A 26,059-nucleotide genomic window follows, 5' to 3' on the forward strand; every position below is an offset into this window, starting at 1 on the left:
ATTCGATATTTCCTGGCATGAGCTTCGGGGTTATCTGTACCTACATAAAGAGGAATGTTAGGAATTGTTTAGTGCCGAGTAGTTTCCTCTGCCTCGATCCAAGCTGTAAAGGGTGAATCCATGTTGGCGAAGGGATTATGTCTAGCATTCTCCTCATTCATCCGATTTACGATTGCCATAACTCGTTCTTCAAAGTTATCTGGTTCTCACCTTCGAGGTCTACGCCTTGGTGATCTAGTTGGAGATCTGCTTGGAGAAGTTGAACTACTTGATCCAGAAGAGGGATCTGATGGAGAACGTCCACCTCTACCTCCCGATCCGCCTCCATTACCGCGTCCGCCTCGACCTGATCCACCACCTCCTCCTGATCCGCCAGCTCCTGATCCACCTATATTCAAGCGATCTGGACCTCTGGGGTGTCCTGCAGGAACGTGCCCAACGTTCGCTGGCCGTGAGGATGATACTGGTGGGACAGTATTTCGAGTTGCGCCAGTAGGCCCTTTACTATGCCGGTGCACTAGAGATGGAGGTGACCAACCTCTGCGAGAAGAACCTGGCTTACGTGATGGAGATGTTTTATTGTGCCTATCTGTCCGCCGTTTCTTACGCTTGTGCGAACCTGAACCCTTTTCCGGGAGCCCAGATCTTACCCGCCGGGGGACACTCGGAAACAACTCTCTGTTTATTAGTGGTACGCCAGATGGCATGGTAGTGGTGATCACCGAATCCGTTGCGGATGCTTAAAGAAACGAGAAGTTTTGTGCCTGTGGGCCCAGGAACATTTGATGCGGCCATGGTGTAGATGCCGGTGTTGACGTTGCCAAACTTCCAATAGGAGGGATAATCATATATGACCGCATACGATTACCCATTTCAACTCCGTATGCCCGCTCAATTGCACCTGCCCACATGTCAAGTACTGCCGCAGGCGGCCTATTCTCTTCTGGTTGATCAACCTGAACAGTGCTGGTCACCGGTTGACTGGAGGGTGTTACCGATGGAGTTTCCTCCCCAGATGTGGGATTTTGTTCTGCACTTGTCATATTCCTCAAAATATTCTTGTAGAAACCTTGATTTGATTAAGGTTCCACGATCACCGCACCAATTGATAACAAGTGGAGAAATTCTGATCGGAGTTCGTCCCTGTGGGGGGCGTCGTTGGGATCGACGGGGGGAAGCTCCGATGCCAAAGTCAGTAGAGATTTGGAGAATAAACTGAATTGACAAAGCTTAGAGAATATAGAAAGTATGTGTACCTTTGATAGCCCTAGCTGTAGGCTATTTATAGGGTTGATGAGTTATAACAGCTTAGTTCCATTAATGCTTCATTAATGGCGGGTTACAGGTTTCTTTTAAGATGGCTGTTAAGGGAAACTAATGCGCATCTATTAATCTTTATTCCTGCGTCTAACCTGACCGTTTATAAGGAGATTCGCCCTTGGCGATCCGCCACGGATCTTGGGGGATCCTGTCTCTGTGATCAGCCTTTAGTGGAGCTCTTTGATACGCCGAACATGGCGCGTCTCGTGGTAAATATCTTCTTTGGTCCTCGGATAATATCTCAATGTTATCATATTTAAACCTCCAGTTGGGGAAAAAACCAAAATTGTAATTCTAATACAGATTTTCAATATATATTTGGTTATTAGTTGAATTTCTCTTTTTTGTTTGTTTATTTTTATTTTTAAATTGAAAATAATGAGTATATTAAATCACTTTAAATTGATTTTTTATATAATTTATAAAAATATATTTAAATTATAAATATTATTTTTAGGGATAAGTACAAAAAAATGCTTGTGATTTTACTGATTTGCAAACGCGAACCTGTGGTTTTGTTTTTACAAACAGAGGTATGTGTTAAACGTCGTTAGCAAAAAACGGATTTTTTTGCTAACACCGTTACTTTGAGATGATGTGACACTTTGACTAAGTTTTTTACCAGGGGCGAAACCATATTAGGGATTTTATCCATCTTTCTAGTCTCTTCTCCAAATCAAATGATGCATAATAACCCATCTTTCCCATCTACTCTCCTTGATCAAATCAACCGTTCTATCTCTGAAATCGGCACTAATAACAATCACGATCCCAAATTCTACACACACAATGCCTAATAAAACCAACCTTCCTACTTTAAATTTTGACAAATGGATTGATTACAACTTCACCACACAACACAACATTCCCAAATCGAGTTATGATCTAGCATATGATGCTATCTTCTTCAGCTCCACTTATTTCTCTTCCGATTCTAGCTCCGGCGGTTTCTCATCCTCTGATACAGATTCCATCTACACTTCAAAATCAAAATCATCTTCTTCTGCTCTACCAATTAGGCCTAAGCCTGTTAGAACAATCGCGTCTGCTCCGCCACACACAAAACAGAGACTACTCTGTTTGGTGATTATCTTTACACTTCTTCTACTGACGAAACTCCTAAGATCAATGAGAGTATATTCAAGTCAAAATCAAGAGCATTAAAGATCCACAACGATCTCAAGAAGTTAAAACAACCAATTTCCCTCGGTGGTAAGCTTTCCAATTTCATCAATTCAATCTTCCCTAATACAAATTCAAAAAAAATCCAAAAATCCTCCTTCCATAGACCAAGAGTGGAAGTTTAATTCAGGATAGACATCGATTTGTTCTTCAACTTCATTATTTTCAAGATCATGCTTAAGTAAATCGGAGAAATGTCGCGATGGAGTTAAAAGGAGCGTCCGATTTTACCCCGTTAGTGTTATCGTTGATGAAGATTGCAGACCGTGCGGGCACAAATCCTTATATGAAGAAGAACAATCATATAGTCTCATGTCTGTTTCTGTACCGACGGTTTGGAAAATTGGGAAATATCAGTCCAAGAAAAGTGATAATGAGTTTAAGTACCGTGCAATGGAGAAGAGCATAAGAGTGGAAGAAGCAGAGATTTTGTTGAGGGCATTGGCGGCGACGGCGGTGGAACGGCGGAAAGAAGAGTGTTGTTTTGCAACCACCTCTGTTCAATTGGAATTTATTTTTAGTACGGTTTTGCCCCTGGTAAAAAACCTAGTCAAAGTGCCACATCATCTTTCACATTTAGCTTACTTTTTTACAATCGAGTGATTAATTGATTATATTTTGTGCAAGTTCAAGGCATTAACTGAACATTTTATAAAAGTTGATGGAACTAATAGGACACTTTGAAAGTTCAAAAGGCCAATCAATCTTTTTTCACAAGCTCAGAGAGCAAATGATGTATTAAGCCTTAAAAGATATGGTTTCACTGTTATTTGAGAAGGAAAAAAACTATCAAACAGGGGGCCAGAGACATGCAAACTCTCTCCAATGCTTAAGTCACTATGAAAAATTCATAACTTGAAAGCTATTTTGTAGAAATGAGTAGTATATAATTATGTACATGAGATTATAATTTCCATGCTATTTATAGACAATCATTTGTATCTTTGTTTGTGCCTTGGTACACGTGTTAGCTCATCATTGGTTCGGAACCTATAATTCCACAATGTATTGAATTGAGCGTATTTCTTGAGTTTCGAAACTCCTTACCTGCATTTATTCCGTAAAGGCCCTTCTTGATGGATGGGCTCGCCGGATATAACAAATAATGGGTTTGGGCTTATTTGTTTAAGCCCATAGCATTATTTGATACTATATTAGGAGTCCTCCCCCTCAAAGAGTTTTTTGCAATGTCCTTAGGGCTTCTTCAATCATTTTAATGTCATTGTTACTTCTAACAGTAATGATGTCGTTATGACTTCCTCCATTAATGTACCGTTTTTCCCTGAAGCGTTTATTATGTCTCAGTAATAAGTGCTTGATGGATTACTATATATCCATTTGAGATGAAATAGGTGACATTCAGATAAATCCATCCATCCTGTTATCTCAAGTCAGGTCCTTAATCCTAATGAACTCCTTCACCGGATCCATGTAATTGTCTAGATATCTCCATATCTAAAGCTTGTGAGATCAGCTCTCTGTTCACAATAGAAGACATTATTACGTACAAGTCTCAACAGCACTATGTTAATCTCATAAATATATTATTTAACATGGGGTTGTTTTAAGTTTTAGTGGTTTATTATAAAGTTTAATTAGTCTCACTTCATGCTTGTGTGAACACTTTATGATCACTTAAATAAACTTGGGATTTCTTTTAATTAACTTAATTAGTTCTGATAAAAGATTAATGCTTTTATATAGTTAAACATACTATATCTTATAAAAACAAACGATAATCAACAATTCATTTGCAAATAGTTTATATCCTACAACAATTGTTTATAGGACAATAAACCCCAACATCTCCCACTTGGACTAAAGCTAATTGTTTCTGAAACTAATCCCAAAAGAATTAAAATGACAATCATGAACTCTTTGGGTTAAGGCCTTCGTCAACGGATCTGCAACGTTGTCCTTTGTGGGTACTCTTTCTATTCTCACATCTCTCATGTCTATAATCTCTCTGATGAAGTGATGTCGCTTGAGATAATGCTTGGATCCATTATGAGACCATGGTTCCTTTGCTTGTGTAATGGCTCCATTGTTATCACAGTACAGAGTAATGAGATTCATAATGTCAGACACCACTCCTTGTTCTTTCACGAACGTCCTAATCAAAACCACCTCTTTTGCTGCTTCTCTAGCTGCGATGTACTCTGATTCGGTCGATGAGAAAGCAACGCTTTCTTATTTGGAACTCTTCCAATTGACTGAACTCCCATTTAGGATAAACATGTATTCTGTTTGGGATTTGTAATCATTCTCATCTATTAGATGACTAGCATCTGAAAATCCTTCAATTTTAAGTTCTCCACCTCCATACATGAGCAACATGTCCTTAGTCCTTCTCAAGCAGTATTGTAAAAATCGGTCAAGTCGGCGACTAATCAGCCGATATATCGTTGATTTTTACAACACCGCCCAATTTTATATAAATGGTCGAAATAAGTTGGGAGCCTAATTTTCTTCCGCATAGGCGGTTGAAATCGGAATAAATCAGACAAATCGGATAAGGCAGAAAAGTCGGACAAGTCGGGTTAGGCGAAAAATCAGAAAAAGTCGGTTTATATATTATATTTATACCACAACTACTATATTTATATTATTTGTTTATGTTTATGTTTATTACATATTATATTTATGTCACATTTATTATTATTTTTTTTTGAATAATGTCACATCTATTATGTATTAACTAATAACTATTAAGTATATGCTCTAAAAAAATAACTATTAAGTATATTAATATTTAGGGTAAATTTCATCAATGGTGTACAACCTTTGTCTCATTTCGCACTTTGGTGTACAACCTTCAATTTGTCTCACTAATATGTACGAACTTATATGTGACCTCCCACTTTGGTGTACAACAGGTAAAAATGATCCGTCAACATGACACGTCAGCAGTTTGACCGATCAGACCACCTATTATAGGTCAGGTTGGGGCGTCTACATGTATTTGAAAAAGTTAAAAAATTCCAATTAATTTTTGAGTTTTGATTTTTTTTTTCTTACAAATAAATAAAAGTCTATTTTCTTATAAAGATGCGTGTAAATACATCTTCCATATTTAACTTTTTTTTTTTACAATCGATTGATCAATTGATTATATTTTGTACAAGTTCAGGGTACTAACTGAATATTTTATGAAAATTGATGGGGCTATTGGGACACTTTGAAAGTTCAAAAGGTAAATCAAGCTTTTTTCATAAGGTCAGGGACCAAATGATGTATTAAGCCTTAGAAAATATGGTTTCACCGTTATTTGACTATCATATCGAATTTTAAGTAAATTTGTCGATGAATTGAAACGGTTTTTTCCATTTTTTCATATCTTTTGTAACTGTATTAATAATTTAGTAATTTTTTTATTAACTTATACATTATAAACTTAATATTTTTTACATTTTGACATGTTTAATACAACAAGCATTTTACACAATTGATGGTCAGAAACTTGTATGTAATATTTAAATAACAAGTCAAATAATTATATACTTTTTTGTTCAAATTTTCTATCAAATATGGATAAAATTGATCATGCATATTAAGTTAGGGGCAAAATTTACAATTTCATATATTACCGTTAATCTATACTTCCTTAAAAAAATGATATTGATAAGGATCGACGGTCCGGCTAAATAAAGTCAATAATCTATACTTAGCATCTTGAAATATATCGAGGATCGACGGTCCGGCCATCTTGGTGCAAAGGCCCTCATTTTGGTATAGCATTCCCGTCGCCCACACTATGTGGGTGTGCCCCTAATCTGGTGGTGTTTCAACTGCATCTTTGCGTATAAGACCCTTTTACTTATAAACTAGTGAAAATTCTCGGTTTTTTCCTATGTGAGATGGAGAAGTTTATTTTTCTTTTATCCTCTTCAAAACTATTTCAATTAGTTCACTTTAAGCATCAATTTTTCATTCATCACTTCTCCGTTTTGAGTTTATAATATATCGTTCAAAATATTGCATGACATAGAATACGTTCACATATTTCAAATGATTTTAAAATCCATTAATCTATGATATATTTAAACCTCCAGTTGGGAAAGAAAACCAAAATTGTAATTCTAATACATATTTTTCAATATATATTTGGTTATTAGATGAATTTCTCTTTTTTGTTTGTTTATTTTTATTTTTAAATTGAAAATAATGAGTATATTTTTTTTGGTAGAAACAGGAAAGGAAAACAAACAAACAAAGAAGACTAACCCGAGATCAGTCTAGGCAGGCTGACCCCAATCCTATCCTCTAGAAGAATAGACAAAAGAAAAATGGGAGGAACAGAAATGGTAGAAACACCTAACATCCCCTCATGCCCAGTTGCCGCCAAGCGATCCGTAACCCGGTTCTGTTCCCTGTAGATATGGCTGAACTTTAAGAACTCAAAGGAAGGGCGAAGCCTTAAAATAGCTTTGATAAGATTTTGGCTGTTAAGAAAAATAGCCTGGTTATCTGAAATCTTGTTGATCGCCTCCAAGTTATCAGATTCCACAGATAACCTCTTAACACCCAGGCTAATGGCAAGCCCATCCCCAGGTTATGGGTAAACCCAGCCAGCCAGGCGCCACCTGCATCACGAAGAACTCCTCCGGCAGCAATTCTGCCATTGCTAAGGTAGGAACCATCCGTATTAAACTTCACTACCCCTTCTCTAGGCTTGCTCCAACCAACTAGGTGGACCTCTTTTTCCCGGGTAGATCTGACAAGGTGATCCACTTTGAAGCTCTATGTAATAATAGAGAGTTTTTTCGAGAAGAAATCAAGCAAGTCAGGAATAAAGACAATTTTATCAGCAAATAACTCCTCGTTCCTCCACTTCCAAATTTGGTGACAGATAATAACAAAGAAAATGTCACTGTGCTCCATGTTGGCCAATAATTTCCCACTAGCACCATCAGAGAACCAGTCAACCTCAGAATGAGTCATGAAGGAAGGGAGAGTGTGGTGAGGGAGAATCTTCTCCCAAACCTCTTTACTTTTAGGGCAATCCCTCAGAGCATGGCACAAGGTTTTCACATGGCCTCTGCATCTACTACAGGCTCCTGAATACGCTAAGTGCCGTCTGTGCCTATCCGAGTTAGTGAGCAACCTGTTCTTGACTCCCAGCCACAGGAAACTCCTAATATGGTAAGGGATTTTAAGGGCCTAAATGGATTTCCAAATGTCCGAGAGAGGATCGGCCCTATTAGGGGAAAAAGCTTCATAGGCTGACTTACAAGAATAAGCGTCATTGTTAGTCAGGGCCCAGCAATGCATGTCCTTATCTTCCTCTTGATTACTAATCTTCACTCCTCTAAATCTAAGGAGGGTCTCCAGGCTAAAGAAGGTGTCAAACTAAGACCAGATCCAGTCTCCCTCCGAGTCCACCATATCGGCAACTTTCCAGTGACGGATGTTACTAGGCGGGGGGGGGGGGGGGACTACACACTTCTATAAGCGGTTTGTCACCAATCCAAGTGTCATACTAGAAACTAATGGACTTACCATTACCCACCTCCAGGCCAATCCCCATGCAGAACTCAGCAAACACAGTGTTAAGCCCTTTCCAGAGGAAGGAACAGCTGACAACTCTCACCTTAGGGCCACCAAAATTTTTGTCTTTCCGATACTTGCCACAGAGAAGACGAACCCAAAGAGAGGATGGGCATTGCCACATTCTCCAGAGAAGCTTCATAAAAAGGACTTTATTATTGTCCTTAGCTTGCCTTATACCAAGACCCCCATGCTTTTCGGCTGGCAGACCTCCTTCCAAGGGACCAGGTGAATCTTTTTCCCTTCTCCAGACTCTCCCCAAAGGAAACGCCGGTTAATCTTATCAAGCTCGTTGAGAACCGGCTCAGGGAGTCTATAGGCTTGCATGATATGGTTCGGAGCCGTGCAGTTGACAGACTGGATTAAAGTAAGACGGCCTGCTGGGGAAAGAGAATTAGCTTTCCAACTAGCACACAAACTGTTAGTTTTGTCCAAAGTATCTTTAAAAGAGGCTTTGGAGACCCTGTCGCTGTGAAGAGGGACCCCAATATACTTCCCCAAAGAGTGAGTCAGGGGGATGTCGGAGAGATCACTAAGCCTTATACACAAGCCATTGTCCATGTTCTTAGAACAAAGCAACCGAGATTTTTGGATATTAATCTTCTGTCTAGAAGCATCACAGAAGCAATTAAGGATATCCATCACCACACTAATTTGCTCCTCATTACCTTCCACGAAAAGCATCACATCATCAGCGAAGAACAAATGGGTAATAGGAGGACAATGTTTGTTGATGGAAACAGGGTGGAGAATCCCCTTGCTCACTGCCTCTTGGATCAGGTGCGGCAGTCTTTCCATAGCAATAACAAAAAGGAAGGGGCTCATAGGATCTCCTTGGCGAATTCCCCTGGAGGGAGAGAACTCATCAGACATGTCTCCATTGATCATAACCTGGAAAACAGGAGAGGAGATGCAATTCTCAATTAATTTCCTCCAGTTCTCCGGGATACCAGCTTTCATTAAAACTATCTAGAAGAAAGCTCCAGTTTAGTCGATCATAAGCTTTCTCCAGATCCAGTTTGAGAGCCACGATCCCTTTCCTACCTTTCTTCATCTTCATGGAATGGACCACCTCCTGGGCAATAACAACATTATCCATCATTTTCCTGCCAGGAACAAAGCTCCCTTGATTCTGGCTTATAATATTTAGAAGGATCCGCCGGATTCTATTAGCCACAATCTTAGTGATAGCTTTGTACATCACATTGCAAAGACTGATAGGCCTCATCTGAAGAAAGGAGGAAGGCTTATCAACTTTAGGGATCATAACTAGGAGGGTTTTTATTAATCAGCCTAATATCATTAGAACCACCAAAAACACCTAACACAAAACTGTAAATGCCCTCTTTCACAGTATCCCAGTGTTTATGGTAGAAACTAGCAGGGATACCATCGATCCCTGGATCCTTAGTAGAACCGATACTGGAGAAAGCCAGATCAATTTATTTCAGGTCAATAGGATGGAAAGCTTCCTTAATAGCATCCTCCCCCAACCTAGGAAAGGAGATCCCAGAGTGGGCACTCTTCAAGTCCACCGCTACCTCTTTAAAAAGCTCTTTGTAGAAATCAAGGGCAAGGCGTCGAATGTCTTCCTCCTCAAATGTCCAATCACCATTAGAGTCTTTGATAGCATCGATCCTATTCCTCTGTCTCCTAATAATCGTTGAAAGGTGGAAGAACCTGGTGTTCCGGTCCCCGTCCTTTATCCAAGCCTTCCTAGATTTCTGGAACCAACGAAGCTCTTCCTGTTTGAGCACTGCTTCCAACTCGTTTTGGAGAGATCTAAGATGACCATTCAGACTGTGGTCGAATCAGACCTCCAAACAACGTTGAATGCCTTCCATCCTTATCAAAAGTTTGTTTTTCCTTCTGATAATGTGGCCAAAGATGTTTTTATTCCATCCTACCACATTCCTCTTGGACCCCTCAGTGGCAAGGAGAACATCAGAGTGAGGTTGCCAATTGTTTTTAACAAAATTCTTAAACTCGGGATGTGAATCCCAAGCAACAAGATACTTAAAAGGTCTATTCCCTTTAAGCCGATTACATTTAACCATCTTAATGAGGATAGGGCAATGGTCAGAATGACGGAAAGGGAGATTAAGCACATTGACCTCGGGAAATCTATAGATTGCAACAACATTAGCGTAAACCTTGTCCAACCGAACAAACACACTATTCCTTTTCTAGGTAAACTTGTGACCAGCGGCTCCCAGGTCCGACAGCCCGCATAAATCCATATCTGCTTGTGATTAAGGCACCGGTTCATATAATGATTACCCCCTCCTCTCTGATCACTCATAAGGGAAATGTCATTAAAGTCCCCAGCCACCAACCAAGCATCCACCATGCTAGAACTAATAGAGTGCAGGATCTCCCACAGGCTTCTCCGGTTAGTCAAAACAGATCGACAATTTATTTGGGGCTCCAGAGAGCCTAGAAGAGGTGCCAGAAGGCCCCCTTTTATCCCAAGAATCCAACCCATTATGGTTCTTTTTAGGTTTAGCTTTGGGTTTCTTCATATTCAACTTATTAATTCCCATAGCTTTTCCAATTGGAACATCAACAAGAGGATTCAAATTACTAACCTCATTATTCAACACTTTCCCTGCTGAGAGGAATGTCTGGGAACTCCCTTTGGCATCAGCTTTAGAGACAAAGAGAGGATTAATAGAATCACCTAGAATGGAGGCAGGCTCGGTCGATTCCAGTCCAGGCATGCTTAAATCCATATGCTCATTGGAAGGATCCGAGTCCTATCCTTCCACCATAGACAAGACACCGAACCTTGACCTCGAATCAGATGCTGAATCCACACCAGCATCACCACCCCTCTTGATATCAGGGGGCCTGACCTTGATCTTAGGAGCAATATGGAGAGATGTCATCTCTTTACTGATATCTGGAGAATGACTCCTAGCAGCATTAGCACGTGGCTTCCTTCTAACCGACCTTTTGGCAAGCATCCATGGGCCAAAATTCCTTCGATCACCTTGACTCTCCTCAGCTCTGCCTATGATAGGTTCCACCATCTCCTCCACCACCTTCCTCTTTTTAGGACATCCATCAAAGGTATGGCCAAACATGCCACACTCATAGCAGATATTGTGTATACCTTCATATTCAATATGAAAGACCTTATCTTGAACACAGAATTTGGACAGAAGAGGCTTAGCGAGATCAATGTCAATACAAACCCTAACAAACTTGCCCCTTACTGCCCCAACGATAGTCTTATCAACATGGTGGACTTTCCCGACTAGGCTACCAATCTTATTCAAGAATCTATCACTGTAGTATTCAATAGGTAAGCCTAGGAACCTAACCCAAGTAAGGATCCTGTTTACAGAGCAATCATGAGGATTGAAATTTGGGACCCATGGTCTCAGCGCCAAAACATGATTGGAGATAATATAAGGTCCACCATTAACAACAACATTTAAATCCTCAGCCCTTGTAAATTTAATGACATAATAGTCATTTTCAAGGTCTGTAATGGTGACCTTTCCTTTCTTCGCCCATTGAGCCTGGATCCTCTGGGAAAAATAATTGAAGCTAATCATTTTCCCCAGAACAGTGACAATTAACGCCAATTTCCACTTAGATCTTAGGACGCGCTTGTCTTTAGATGAAAGACGGATCCTAGGACACAGCGGGTCCTCTGGCTCTCCGTCCTCAATATCGGAGTCGGAAAAGAAATCCTCAGACTCATCCTCGATATTGTCCTCCTCCATCATGGGTTCATCTCAACCACCCCCAACACCTTATCCCTCCAAGAGGAATTTCCCCAACCATTCTTAAAAACACGACTATCCATTGAATTCGTAATTTGTTTCGGGCCTAGGATAGCACTAGGGCAGGGGGTCCAAGCCCGATCCCTAACTTGACCTTCCATAGAAACTGCTGGTATCCCTATAGCAACAAATCCCTCATTCGCACCATCCCCTGGGCGCAGATTGCCCAATTCCCCGGAAGCAAGGCCTGAAATTGGTTTTCCCGCGGCTTTGCTCGGCCTGCACGACATGCACAACCTGTGCAGATTGTGCGGCATGCGAAACGAAATTGGTTTGCACGTCCTGCGGGGCCCAAATGGCTTGCGCGGCCACGCGGCAGGAGCGGCCTGCTCGGCAAGGGCGGCCTGCGCGATCTGCATCATGGTAGAGCCAGGCGCTGGCAGCGAAGCCCGCATGGCAAGCACGACCTGAGTGGCCATGGATGGATTCCGCAGCCCCGGTGAATACTCTCCTAAACGCCCTTCTTCCCCAGGCTCAACCCCAGATCCGGTAACTTCCCTAACCCCCTCGCCGATGGTCTCTCCTGCCAGATCCGGCCCTTCACCCATCTGGAGTCCCGGCCGCCCCCTCTCCCTGGATCGATCACGCAGCCGCATCCCGTTCTCCCGCCTCCTCCTTGGAGAACCGCCCAATCCCTCATCCCCTTCACCATCCGGTGCGAGATCCGACGCCCTCGCCATCCCTCCCGTGCGATCCAACCTCCCCTACGACGACTGGCCGCCTACGCCGCCCAACCGTGCCGTTGATTTATCCTCCGTACGTTCCCTTTCTTTTATCGCTTTAGTCATCGCCAAATAGAGAGCCAATATATTAATCTCTATAATGAGTATAATGAGTATATTAAATCACTTTAAATTGATTTTTTTATATAATATATATATATATATAATTTATAAAAATATATTTAAATTAATTATATATATATAATATATAAATATTATTTTTTTAGGGATAAGTACAAAAAAAAAATGCTTGTGGTTTTACTGATTTGCAAACGCGAACCTGTGGTTTTTTTTTACAAACAGAGGTATGTGTTAAACATCGTTAGAAAAAAAAATGGATTTTTTTGCTAACACCGTTACTTTGAGATGATGTGGCACTTTGACTAAGTTTTTTACCAAGGGCGAAACCGTATTAGGGATTTTATCCATCTTTGTAGTCTCTTCTCCAAATCAAATGATGCATAATAACTCATCTTTCCCATCAACCGTTCTATCTCTGAAATTGGCACTAATAACCATCACGATCCCAAATTCTACACACACAATGCCTAATTAAACCAACCTTCCTACTTTCAATTTTGACAAATGGATCGATCACAACTTCACCACACAACACAACATTCCCAAATCGCGTTATCATCTAAACTATGATGCTATCTTCTTCAGCTCCACTTTTTTCTCTTCCGATTCTAGCTCCGGCGGTTTCTCATCCTCTGATACAGATTCCATCTACACTTCAAAATCAAAATCATCTTCTTCTGCTCTACCAATTAGGCCTAAGCCTGTTAGAATAACCGTGTCTGCTTCGCCACACACAAAATAGAGACTACTCTGTTTGGCGATTATCTTTACACTTCTTCTATTGACGAAACTCCTAAGATCAATGAGAGTATATTCAAGTCCAAATCAAGAGCATTAAAGATCCACAACAATCTCAAGAAGTTAAAACAACCAATTTCCCTCGGTGGTAAGCTTTCCAATTTCATCAATTCAATCTTCCCTAATACAAATTCAAAAAAAAAATCCAAAAATCCTCCTTCCGTAGACCAAGAGTGGAAGTTTAATTCAGGATAGACATCGATTTATTCTTCAACTTCATTATTTTCAAGATCATGCTTAAGTAAATTGGAGAAATGTCGCGATGGAGTTAAAAGGAGCGTCCGATTTTACCCCGTTAGTGTTATCGTTGATGAAGATTGCAGACCGTGCGGGCACAAATCCTTATATGAAGAAGAACAATCATATAGTCTCATGTCTGTTTTTGTACTGACGACTTGGAAAATTGGGAAATCTCAGTCCAAGAAAAGTGATAATGAGTTTAAGTATCGTGCAATGGAGAAGAGCAGAAGAGTGGAAGAAGCAGAGATTTGTTGAGGGCATTGGCCGCGACGACGTTGGAACGACGGAAAGAAGAGTGTTGTTTTGCAACCACCCCTGTTCAATTGCAATTTATTTTTAGTACGGTTTTGCTCCTAGTCAAAAACCTAGTCAAAGTGCCACATCATCCTTCACATTTAACTTACTTTTTTACAATCGAGTGATCAATTGATTATATTTTGTGCAAGTTCAGGGCATTAACTGAACATTTTATAAAAGTTGATGGAACTAATAGGACACTTTGAAAGTTCAAAAGGCCAATCAATCTTTTTTCATAAGCTCAGAGAGCAAATGATGTATTAAGCCTTAAAAAATATGGTTTCACCATTATTTGAGAAGGAAAAAAACTGTCAAACAGGGGGCCGGAGACTCGCAAACTCTCTTAAATGCTTAAGTCAGTATGAAAAATACATAACTTGAAAGCTATTTTGTAGAAATGAGTAGTATATAATTATGTACATGAGATTATGATTTCCATGCTATTTATAGACAATCGTTTGTATCTTTCTTTGTGCCTTGGTACACGTGTTAGCTCATCATTGGTTCGGAACCTATAATTCCACAATGTATTGAATTGAGCGTATTTCTTGAGTTTCGAAACTCCTTACCTGCATTTATTCCGGAAAGGCCCTTCTTGATGGATGGGCTCGCCGGATATAACAAATAATGGGTTTGGGCTTATTTGTTTAAGCCCATAGCATTATTTGATACTATATTAGGAGCCCTCCCCCTCAAAGAGTTTTTTGCAATGTCCTTAGGGCTTCTTCAATCATTTTAATGTCATCGTTACTTCTAACAGTAATGATGTCATTATGACTTCCTCCATTAATGTACCGTTTTTCCCTGAAGCGTTTATTATGTCTCAGTAATAAGTGCTTGATGGATTACTATATATATATATATATATCTTTATTTTTATCTTAATATAAATAGATAATAATGATGGATAATGTGGTTATTGCCCAAGAGATGGTCCACACTATGAAAAGCAAAAGGGGGAAGAAAGGTATTGTGGCTCTTAAGCTGGCTCTGGAGAAAGCCTATGATCGCATTTACTGGAGTTTCCTTCTTGAGAGTATGGAGAGAGCAAGGATCCCGGATTATTGGAGGAGGTTAATTAAGGTGTGTATCTCTTATCCTGTTTTTCAAGTGTTGATCAATGGGGATATGTTTGAGGAATTTTCTCCTTTCCGAGGTATCCATCAAGGGGACCCAATGAGCCCTTTCTTATTTGTTATTGCTATAGAGAGATTGTCTCACCTGATCCAAGATGTTGTTGAGAAGGGGAATTTCCACCCGTTGGCCATCAATAAGTTATGTCCCCAGGTTACTCATTTGTTCTTTGCAGATGATGTTCTGATCTTTCTGGAAGGGAATGAGGAGCAGTTAAGTGTTATTATGGAGATTCTTGAGTGTATATGTTCTGCCTCTAGTCAGAAGCTCAATATCCAGACATCCAGGATGATGTGCTCTAAGAATATAAACCAAAGAGCCTGCAAAAGGTTGGGTGAGTTGTCTGGAATTCCTCTCTGACTAGTTCTCTTGGGAAGTATCTGGGGCCCCTCCACAGTGAGAGAGTGTCGAAAGTTTCTTTTAAGGATATTTTGGATAAAGCCAATAGAAGTGTGCCACTTGGAAAGCTAAGTCTCTATCTCTCGCTGGGCACCTTACTTAGGTTCAATCTGTCAATTGTGCGACTCCCCAATCACATTATGCAGGCTTGTCATCTCCCTGAGCCTGTTCTCAAGGACCTTGATAAAATTAATCGTCGTTTCCCATGGGAAGAAGCTGAGGAGGGGAGGAAGATTCACCTTGTTCCTTGGAATGAGGTTTGTCAACCTAAAGATAGGGGAGGTCTGGGTATTAGGAAAGCCAAAGATAATAATAAAGTTTTATTAATGAAACTTTTGTGGCGTATGTGGCAAACTCCTTCTGCTCGTTGGGTTCAACTTTTATGCGGGAAATATCAAAAGGATAAGGTCTTTGGGGGGGCCTAAGGATATAGTGGTTAATTTTTCCTTTCTTTGGAAAGGCATTAGTGCGGTTTTTGCTGAGTTTTGTTCAGGGATTGTGTGGAATGTAGGGAATGGTAGATCCATCATCTTTTGGAATGATATTTGGATTGGTAAGAAGTCTCTTCTGGAAGTTTGTGAGTCTCTTCCGCCTTTAGAAGTTCAGAACTGGAGGATTGCAGATGTGGTGGATTCTGAGGGTGATTGGATCTGGTCAAAATTTGATTCTTACCTCATTCTGGAATCGCTCCTGAGAATTAGAGGAGTTCAGATTAGTAGTAATTTGGAAGACAAGGATAGTTACTGTTGGTCTTTTACGAACAACGGGGCCTATTCTTGCAAATCGGCTTTTCAGGCTTTCTGTTAGGAATTGGACACTTCGCACCCAAGGGGTGTGGAAGATGATTTGGGCCTTGAAAGTACCGTACCGTATTAGAAGCTTCCTGTGGCTAGGAGTTAAAAATAGGTTGCTTACTAATTCTGATAGGAAAAGGAGGCATTTGATGGAGTTTGGAGCCTGTGGTAGATGCAGAGGTAATGAAGAAACTTTATGCCATGCTCTTAGAGACTGTGAGAAAAGTAAAGAGGTTTGGAGGAAAGTTCTCCCTAGAAATGTGCTATCTTCTTTTTTAGCCCACTCTGAGCATGATTGGTTTGTGGATGGGATTAATGGGAATCTTTTGGCTGAGTTGAATCAGGGTGTTATCTTATTTGTGGTGGTATGCCATCAGATTTGGAAATGGAGAAATGAAGAGATTTTTGGAGGAGAAAAGGTTGTTTTGCCTAATGTCTTGGATTACTTTTCCAAGAAAATTTGCACCTTGGGGGATAGCTTCGTTGAGGATCCCTTGGCTAGGGCTATTTAGAGGAAGGAGGCCCATCTCTTAGGCTGGGTTAAGCCTAGAAAACGTGTGCTTAAGCTTAACACTGATGGTTCTTGTCTAAAGGATGGGAAAATTTTCGCAGGAGGGGTTCTGAGAGATGATGGTGGTGGTTGGGTTTCTGGTTTCTCTCAGAATTTGGGTTTAGGTTCATCTTTCTCGGCTGAGCTTTGGGGTTTTTTTTTCTGGTCTGAAGCTAGCTAAAAATCTGGGGGTGAAGAACCTTCTGGTGGAGTCTGATAACCTTGAAGCGGTCAAAATGATTCCAGAAAACAATGCGTTTTGCCTGAGTAGCCAAAATTTAATCAAAGGTATTAGAAGGATTGGCTCCTCCTTTGATTTTCTTAGCTTCACTCATATTTATAGGGAGCAAAATCGTGTAGCAGACCGTCTTGCGGTTGAAGGTCATTCAAGGATGTTGGGACTTTCAACCTTTTCTTCTCCTCCGATATCCATTTCGTCTCTGATCCTGGATGATTTAGGGAGGGTCAGTTTTCCCAGGCTGATCCCGGACTAGGCGGCTTTCTTTGTTTTTCTTTGTTTTCTTTCTTTTCCTACAAAAAAAAATTAGAAATTTATTTATGTTAGATATTTAATCACATGAAACCTTCTAATTAATATTATCATATAATCAGATAATTTAATTGTAACCATAATCTAATTATAATTATCAATTAAACTATTTCATTCTTAATACACATAAAATTTGGACATACACTTCATCTCCCCCAATTACATTTTCGTCATCCGATTCCATGTCCCATGTAAAACCCATTAGGTTTTTACCGCTGCTAGCTATATATATTTATTGAAATTAATTCAACCTGATTAATTTTAACTAAATATATAACGGAATGAGTTCGATAACTATTACTAGCAGAACCGTAAACATTCCCCCAGAGCGATAAGAAGCCAGGTTGATACTGATATTTACCTTTCCGTATTAGGTCCAGTGTAATGCGATCCTTCATCAGCTATAGCCTTAGACGCATCTGTAACTATGGAATATGTCAAGTTACATATAATGAGATGTTTGTTTTACTTGTTCAAGTAGAATTAACTCTAAATAGATAGGTTAAGTGAAATCTTCATTTCTACTCTTAACCCGGTCACTTTGCAAGGATTTTCAGTTAATTCTACACAAGAGGCCATGGATATATCTCTTATCTATCAAGAGTGACGAATGCTCAATCTAACATTAACTATCCTACTATTACTTTATTCCCTCTGTAGTGGATCGTATTTGAACAGAGTCAAAGCACCACACTCTAGAAACTAGAATCACTAATTAATTTTATTTTTTTGAGTCTGATGATTACTTATACCTACTAATACCATTTGAGATGAAATAGGTGACATTCGGATAAATCCATCCATCATGTTATCTCAAGTCAGGTCCCTAATCCTAATGAACTCCTTCACCGGATCCATGTAATTGTCTAGATATCTCCATATCTAAAGCTTGTGAGATCAGCTCTCTATTCACAATAGAAGACATTATTACGTATAAGTCTCAACAGCACTATGTTAATCTCATAAATATATTATTTAACGTGGGGTTGTTTTAAGTTTTATTGGTTTATTATAAAGTTTAGTCTCACTTCATGCTTGTGTGAACACTTTATGATCACTTAAATAAACTTGGGATTTCTTTTAATTAACTTAATTAGTTCTGATAAAAGATTAATGCCTTTATATAGTTAAACATACTATATCTTATAAAAACAAATGATAATCAACAATTCATTTACAAATAGTTTATATCCTACAACAATTGTCTATAGGACACTAAACCCCAACATCTCCCACTTGGACTAAAGCCAATTGTTTCTGAAACTAATCCCAAAAGAATTAAAATGACGATCATGAACTCTTTGGGTTAAGGCCTTCATCAACGGATATGCAACATTGTCCTTTGTGGGTACTCTTTCTATTCTCACATCTCTCATGTCTATAATCTCTCTGATGAAGTGATGTCGCTTGAGATAATGCTTGGATCCATTATGAGACCATGGTTCCTTTGCTTGTGTAATGGCTCCATTGTTATCTGATGAGTGCCGAATCCACCAAAAATAATCCCAGCTTTCCCTAAACGAATAAATTGTAATAGAGCAAGTAGAGGTCGAACCCAAGGGAATAATATTGACTCAAATCTCTTACGACCTAACCAAATAATTAAACGGGGGGTTTAGAATTGTGAAGCTTGTTAAATTTAAATGCAATAAGTAAAAGATCGTAACAAAAACAAAACAGAAATTAAAGACGGATTGTGAATAATATTTTGATGAATTCGGTTAAGGGGAATCGCAGGATAATTCATACGTTAACGATCATTGAGAGATAAGATTATATTCTCATGTTTTCACCGGATCAGTTTGAGTATTCTTCCTTAATAACGAACTAGTCAAGCACGGCAAATAACTCGTTCCTAATCAATAAACAATCCTATCTCAGAGCCTAAGATTTAATTTATTGACAACTTTAGAAGTTAGAAGAACCTGATCTTAGTTAATCGTCTCTCAGCGTCGGCGATTATAAACTAACTTATCTGTTCATTTGACTCAGATAAACCCAGCTTGATTCGTGTTAATGTCACGCGGAATACAAACTCAGGTTTGTCAAACTTGAGTTCGTTCTTCCAAACACGAAGCTAGCTTGATTTAAAAAGTCAATAGCTACTTTGTTTGGCTATCTTAGGTGAAACTCTAATAAACCAAATCAGCCATACGATTATTTGATTCGACAAACAACCCGCGGTTATCATTCATAGAACAAACAATCAATTGAGAATAATTCTCTAAACATGATGAACAAATAAACGGTTTAATAAATTGAGAAAAGTGAAATATAACGATCTCACGATAACGGAGAAAAATCCCTTGAATTAACCCTTAACCGAAATTAAGAAATTAGCTATCAATAGCCATGGAACGTATGTGTTCTTCTGCTGGAAAAATAAATGAAAAACTGATGTCCTAGACTTGGAAAATCTGCCCTACTTAAGTCTATCACGATTCCTCAAAATAAGGAATTAGAATTCCTTCCAATTAGCTCCCCAATCTTTCTTCCAATTTGAAATTAATTGCCTCCTCATTTGTCTCCTACAATTTCGTGCTTTAGCTGAAAATCTTGTCCTCAAATTGTCCAATCCGGATCAGGAAAGCAATCCTATTCGAACCAGGAAACTGTCAGCCCGTAACTGCCTTAGTCTTGTGCAAGACTAACTCTGACTCTGACCAATATTTGCCCAATCAGCTCCGGATCACGACCCGACATCAGCTTGGCCCAAATTAAGCCCAATTCATCTCCCTTTAGTCATCATTGGCCTGTAGAGATGGAAATACCAAAAACAAACAATAAAACCCGCAAAAATAACAAAACACGATAATAATAAAGCACAAAAACGGGGTTATTTATTGTTGAATTATGCACTTATCATTATCACAGTACAGAGTAATGAGATTCATAATGTCAGACACCACTCCTTGTTCTGTCACGAACTTCCTAATCAAAACCACCTCTTTTGCTGCTTCTCTAGCTGCGATGTACTCTGATTCGGTCGATGAGAAAGCAACGCTTCCTTATTTGGAACTCTTCCAACTGACTGAACCCCCATTTAGGATAAACATGTATTCTGTTTGGGATTTGTAATCATTCTTATCTATTAGATGACTAGCATCTGAAAATCCTTCAATTTTAAGTTCTCCACCTTCATACATGAGCAACATATCCTTAGTCCTTCTCAAACAGTATTGTACAAATCGGTCAAGTCGGTGACTAGTCAACCGATATATCGTTGATTTTTACAACACCGCCCAATTTTATATAAATGGTCAAAATAAGTTGGGAGCCTAATTTTCTTCCGCATAGGCGGTTCAAATCGGAATAAATCAGACAAATCGGATAAGACAGAAAAGTCGGACAAGTCGGGTTAGGCGAAAAATCAGAAAAAGTCGGTTTATATATTATATTTATATCACAACTACTATATTTATATTTATATGCTTGTGCTTATGTTTATGTTTATATTTATATATTATGTTTATTACATATTATATTTATGTCACATCTATTATGTATTAACTAATAACTATTAAGTATATTAATATTTAGGGTAAATTTCATCAATGGTGTACAACCTTTGTCTCATTTCACACTTTGGTGTACAACCTTCAATTTGTCTCACTAATATGTACGAACTTATATGTGACCTCCCACTTTGGTATACAACAGGTAAAAATGATCGGTCAACATGAAGTCAATATGACACGTCAATAGTTTAACCGATCAAAAAGTCAAAAGTTGACCACCTATTATAAAATTACTTACATACCTTTTTCTCCCCCCCTTCCCCTTTCATTTTCTCACTTTAACTTCTCTCTCTCCAACAACTTCTTCAACGACAATGGTGAAGCTTGGGAGTCTAACTATGGCGATTCCTTACTTTCTCGGTACTCGAGTCAGCTTTTTTTTTTATGGAGATCACCTCCTGTCCCTCGCCTCTCTGTATTTGGCGACTTGAATATAGCAATTTATGCTAAACTCCCACTTGTGCACTCATGGTATAGAACTCGAGCTGAGCTAACAGCTGGGTTCTACAACACAACGCTCAAATATGGCTATAAACCAATTTCTGGAATGTTTGCAAAGAATTCCTGCAAGATGATCTTACCAGGAATGGACCTGTTAGATGAACATCAGCCCCGACAGTCATTATCAAGTCCCGAGTCATTACTTGCACAAATTCGAAGGACTTACAGAAAGTTCTGGGTGGAGTTTTCTGGGCAAAACTCATTCATTTCTAGACTCTTCGCGCAAACATATTCAACGAAGTTTGACAGTTAGATTTTCTATAATACCATAAGAACACCTAAAACTTAATTATTATTTAGACTCTTCGTCCAAGTTTCGCAGTTAGATATTCTGCAAAATATTGATATAATTAAGTATGTTTATAAGTAACACCCAAACTTAATTATATTACAATTCATTCATGAAATTTTAAATTTGTTGTCAGGTTAATGATAAATTGCAAAATAATTAATAATTTATTTGCAGCTAAGGTTTTTGTTGGATTGCTTGTGGATTCCCAAATAATATATAAAAAAAATTGAGTAGATTGGTGTTCAAGTTTAGGTTGTTTAGCTAATAATTCATCCTAGAACAAGATAAACCAAAATTTTATGGATTTAATTCAACATACTTGTAAGCAAAGTTATCAAAACCGGATCGGACATCAAACCGGATTTGTAACTGGGTCACGGGTCACTTGGTCGGATCGGATGGCTCGGATTGGTCGAACCGGATGACGTAATAAATAAATAATATTTATATATAATTAATTTAAAATTAATTTATAAATTATTTATATCTAAAATAGATTATAAAGTTATGAATTATTTATATAGATAAATACAGTAAACTTATTTACCATAACTATATTTAGGTCTTGTAGTTTGTTAATGATCAAAATATCCCATTTACATCTTTTAGGTCTTCCAAAAAAATAAAAAAGTAAAAATATTTGGGAGAGGGGAAGTTTCTCGAGTATCTTGGAAAATGGGAAAGCCTGAGTACTTTTGTACATCTACTTCACCTTTTTTTTCTTCTTCTTTCCATAATTTTTTTATTCTTTCCATAAAAATATTGCAGAGAGAAGGTTGAGGAAGACATATGGGTTAATGTTTCTCCTCCTCCTTCTCATGTAGTAGATTTCTTTTCTCTATATCTCATCAAGAAGAGCTCGCCGGAATCTGCTTTCTTTTTTTAGCTCACCGGAATCTGCTTCCTTTTTTTACTTCTGATTCAGATGCTTTAATGGCATTCTTCATCCATTTTCATGCTACTGATCTGTTGTTCTTTTCCTTACTTCTGCTGAGTCTGATAGGCGGACTTTCATCAATTTCTTTCGTGATTCTGAGATAACCGGGGTCAGGCCGGTTCACCGGTTTGATCCGGCTCAGTCCGGTTTTCTAGACATCTATTAAACCAGTGTGATTCGGACCGGAAGACTGATCGGTTCCCGGTTCGACCGGTCCGGTCTGAGTCTGATAACATTGCTTGTAAGAGAGAGAAGCTTAGAGGGAGAGAGGTGAGTTAGAGAGAGAATGAAATTTAAAGAGATATAGGTTAGAGAGAGAAAGAAATTTGAAGAGTGAGAAAGAAATAGACATAAAAAGATGAAGAAATGGAGGGATAAGGATAAAAGAGAAAAATGATAATTCTTTTTTTTATATAATTTATGTGTCCCACTTTACTAATGATTTGAATGAAAATGATGATCAGGTGGTACGTTGACCAGACATTGACCGATCATTTTTACAGGCTGTACACCAAAGTGGGAAGTCACTTGTAAGTTGGTACATATTAGTGAGACAAATTGAAGGTTGTATACCAAATTATGAATTGAGACAAAGGTTGTACACCATTGATGAAATTTACCCTTAATATTTATTATTTTTAGATAGTATCATTTATATTTTAAATGAGTTTTTATAATATTTATTTAATATAAATCTAAAAAATAAAAAAAATACAAATCTGATTAATCCCCGATTAATCTTTGGAGGTCTTGTCCACCCGACTAACGCCTAGCGACTTTTACGACACTATTCTCAAGCACTTAAGAATGTTCTTGACATCAATCTAGTGATCGTTTCCTGGATTTGCCTGAAAGTGACTTGTCATGCTCAATGCAAACGCTACATCAGGCCTTGTGCAGAGCATGACATACATGATCGAACCAATTGCACTAGCATAAGGAATCGCAGCTATGCGTTTCCTATCATCTTCCATTTTCAGACACTGATGCTTAGTTAACTTAATCCTATGTAGTATGGGTAAGTTACCCCTTTTTTATTCATGCATGTCAAAATGCCTTAGCCCCTTGTCAATGTATGTAGACTGGGAGAGTCCAATCAATCTTCTCGATCTATCTCTATAGATCTTAATCCCTAAGATGTAAGCTACTTATCCTAAGTCCTTCATGGAGAAATTACTAGATAACCAGACTTTCACCGATTGTAACATAGCTATATCGTTTCCTATTAGTAATATATCATTGACATATAATACAAGGAAAACGACTGACCTCCCACTGACCTTCTTGTAAACACAAGCCTCTTCGGGGTTTTGCTCCAAACCAAATTGTTTTATGGTTTCATCAAAAAGTTTGTTCCAGCTCCTAGATGCTTGCTTGAGTCCATATATAGATCTGTGAAGTTTGCAAACTTTATTTGCATCCTTCGATGTGAAACCTTCAGGTTGCATCATATATACATCCTCAAGCAGGTTTCCATTTAGGAAAGTTGTTTTCACATCCATTTGCCAAATCTTATAATCTAAATGAGCGGCAATAGCAAGCAAGATTCTAATGGATTTGGACATGGCTATTGGTGAGAAAATTTTGTCATAGTCATTTGTTTTTTACGACAACATTTCGCTACCAACATAGCTTTATAGGTGCTAACCTTTCCATCCATGTCTGTCTTCTTTTTGAAGATCCACCTGCACCTGATGGGTTTTATCCCTTTGGGTGGATCACACTTGGTTAGTGTAAATGGAATCCATTTCAGAATGCATGGCTTAAAGCCATGCCTTGGATTTTGGACCAGTAAGGGCCTCTTCGTAGGTTTTGGGTTCATCGTCTAACTCGGGAACCTCTTCATCATCTCCCACTAGAATCCAACTCTCTCTAGGAGTTCATGAATTCTCTGTAACCTACAAGTGGGTAATGACACTGGAGTCTCATCTAATGGGGCTGGTTTGGGTTCCACCATCGTTTCTGTTGTTTCAGCTGGTGCTTCTTCTTGAACTTCTTCAAGTTCAATCACACTTCCTATTCGTGTTTCTTCTAGAAACTCTTTCTCTAGAAACACGACATGCTTGGATATTATTACTTTCTGATCATCTGGATGATAGAAGTAATACCCTGCAGTTTCCTTATGATATCCATTGAAGAAACATTTATCAAATTTAGGATCTAACTTATCTGATACTATGCGTTTAACATACGAGAGGCAGATTTGGTGGGTAATCTATTTAGGATAAATAGAGCAGTTTCCAAAGCATAGCCCCAAAACGTCTTCAGAAGATTGGTCAAGCTCATCATGGATCGTACTATATCTAATAGAGTACGATTTCTCCTATAAGATACACTATTGTGTTGTGGTGTATATGGAGGACTCCATTGTGAGTGGATTCCATATTCTTTTAGATAATTTAGGAAATCATCTAAAAGATATTCTCCACATCGATCTGATCGAAGTACTTTAATAGTCTTTCCTATTTGATTTTCTACTTCCTTCTTAAGCATTTGAATTTCTCAAAGACTTATAATTTATGCTTCATCAAATAGATATAACCATATCTAGTATGATCATTTATGAAGCTAATGAAGTATCTGAATCCTACTCTTCATTTGACTGACATAGGACCACATACATCTGAATGTATTAATCCTAGAGTGTCTGATACACGCTCTCCTTTATTGCTAAAGGGTGTCTTTGTCATCTTTCCTTCCAAACATGATTCACCTGTTCCCATTGATTCACAATCAACTGAGTCTATAAGTCCATCTTGATGTAACTTAAGCATGTGTATCTTATTTATATGGCCTAGATGACAATGCCACAAGTAAGTTGAATTACCTATCTATGTCTTTTGGTATCAATTATGTAAACATAAAATTTATCATTCAATACATAAATGCCATTCAATGATATTCTTAAAAATAGAAAATCTCATTTTTATAGAAATCACAACTAGAATTCTTTACTGAAACAGTAAAACCATCATCCACAAGACAGCTAACAGAAATAATGTTTATAGACATCTTAGGAATGTATAAATAGTTCCTTAATTCTATTACAAGTCCAGATGGTAGAGCCAAGACATAATCTCCAATTGTGAGTGCAGCAGCCCTTGCTCTATTTCCAACTCATAAGTTTATGTCTCCTTTCTTCAAGTCCATAGTTTCTTAGTTCCTGCATATTTGTACAAATATGAGATCCACATCCGGTATCTAATACCCAAGACTCAGACTGTGAAATTGAATTGATTTCAACATAGAACATACCAGATGTTGAAGCATCTTCCTTTCCCTCATTGAGACAAGCTAGATACTCCTTGCAGTTCCTTTTCCAGTGCCTGTCTTTACCACAAAAGTGGCATTCCCCTTTGGGCTTCTTTCCTTGCTTACCTTTGGCTTGTGTTGGTTTCGAACC

General features: G+C 38.6%; 2 pseudogenes; both read left to right on the forward strand.

Moving 5' to 3' along the window:
* The first annotated feature begins 2,109 nt into the window (after window positions 1–2,109).
* LOC136208013 (protein BIG GRAIN 1-like C) lies at window positions 2,110–3,105 on the forward strand (annotated as a pseudogene).
* A 10,106-nt stretch (window positions 3,106–13,211) lies between these two features.
* LOC136208014 (protein BIG GRAIN 1-like A) lies at window positions 13,212–13,939 on the forward strand (annotated as a pseudogene).
* The last annotated feature ends 12,120 nt before the right edge of the window (window positions 13,940–26,059 follow it).

The sequence above is a fragment of the Euphorbia lathyris genome, chromosome 10 (genome assembly GCF_963576675.1).
Source record: "Euphorbia lathyris chromosome 10, ddEupLath1.1, whole genome shotgun sequence".
Lineage (NCBI taxonomy): Eukaryota > Viridiplantae > Streptophyta > Magnoliopsida > Malpighiales > Euphorbiaceae > Euphorbia > Euphorbia lathyris.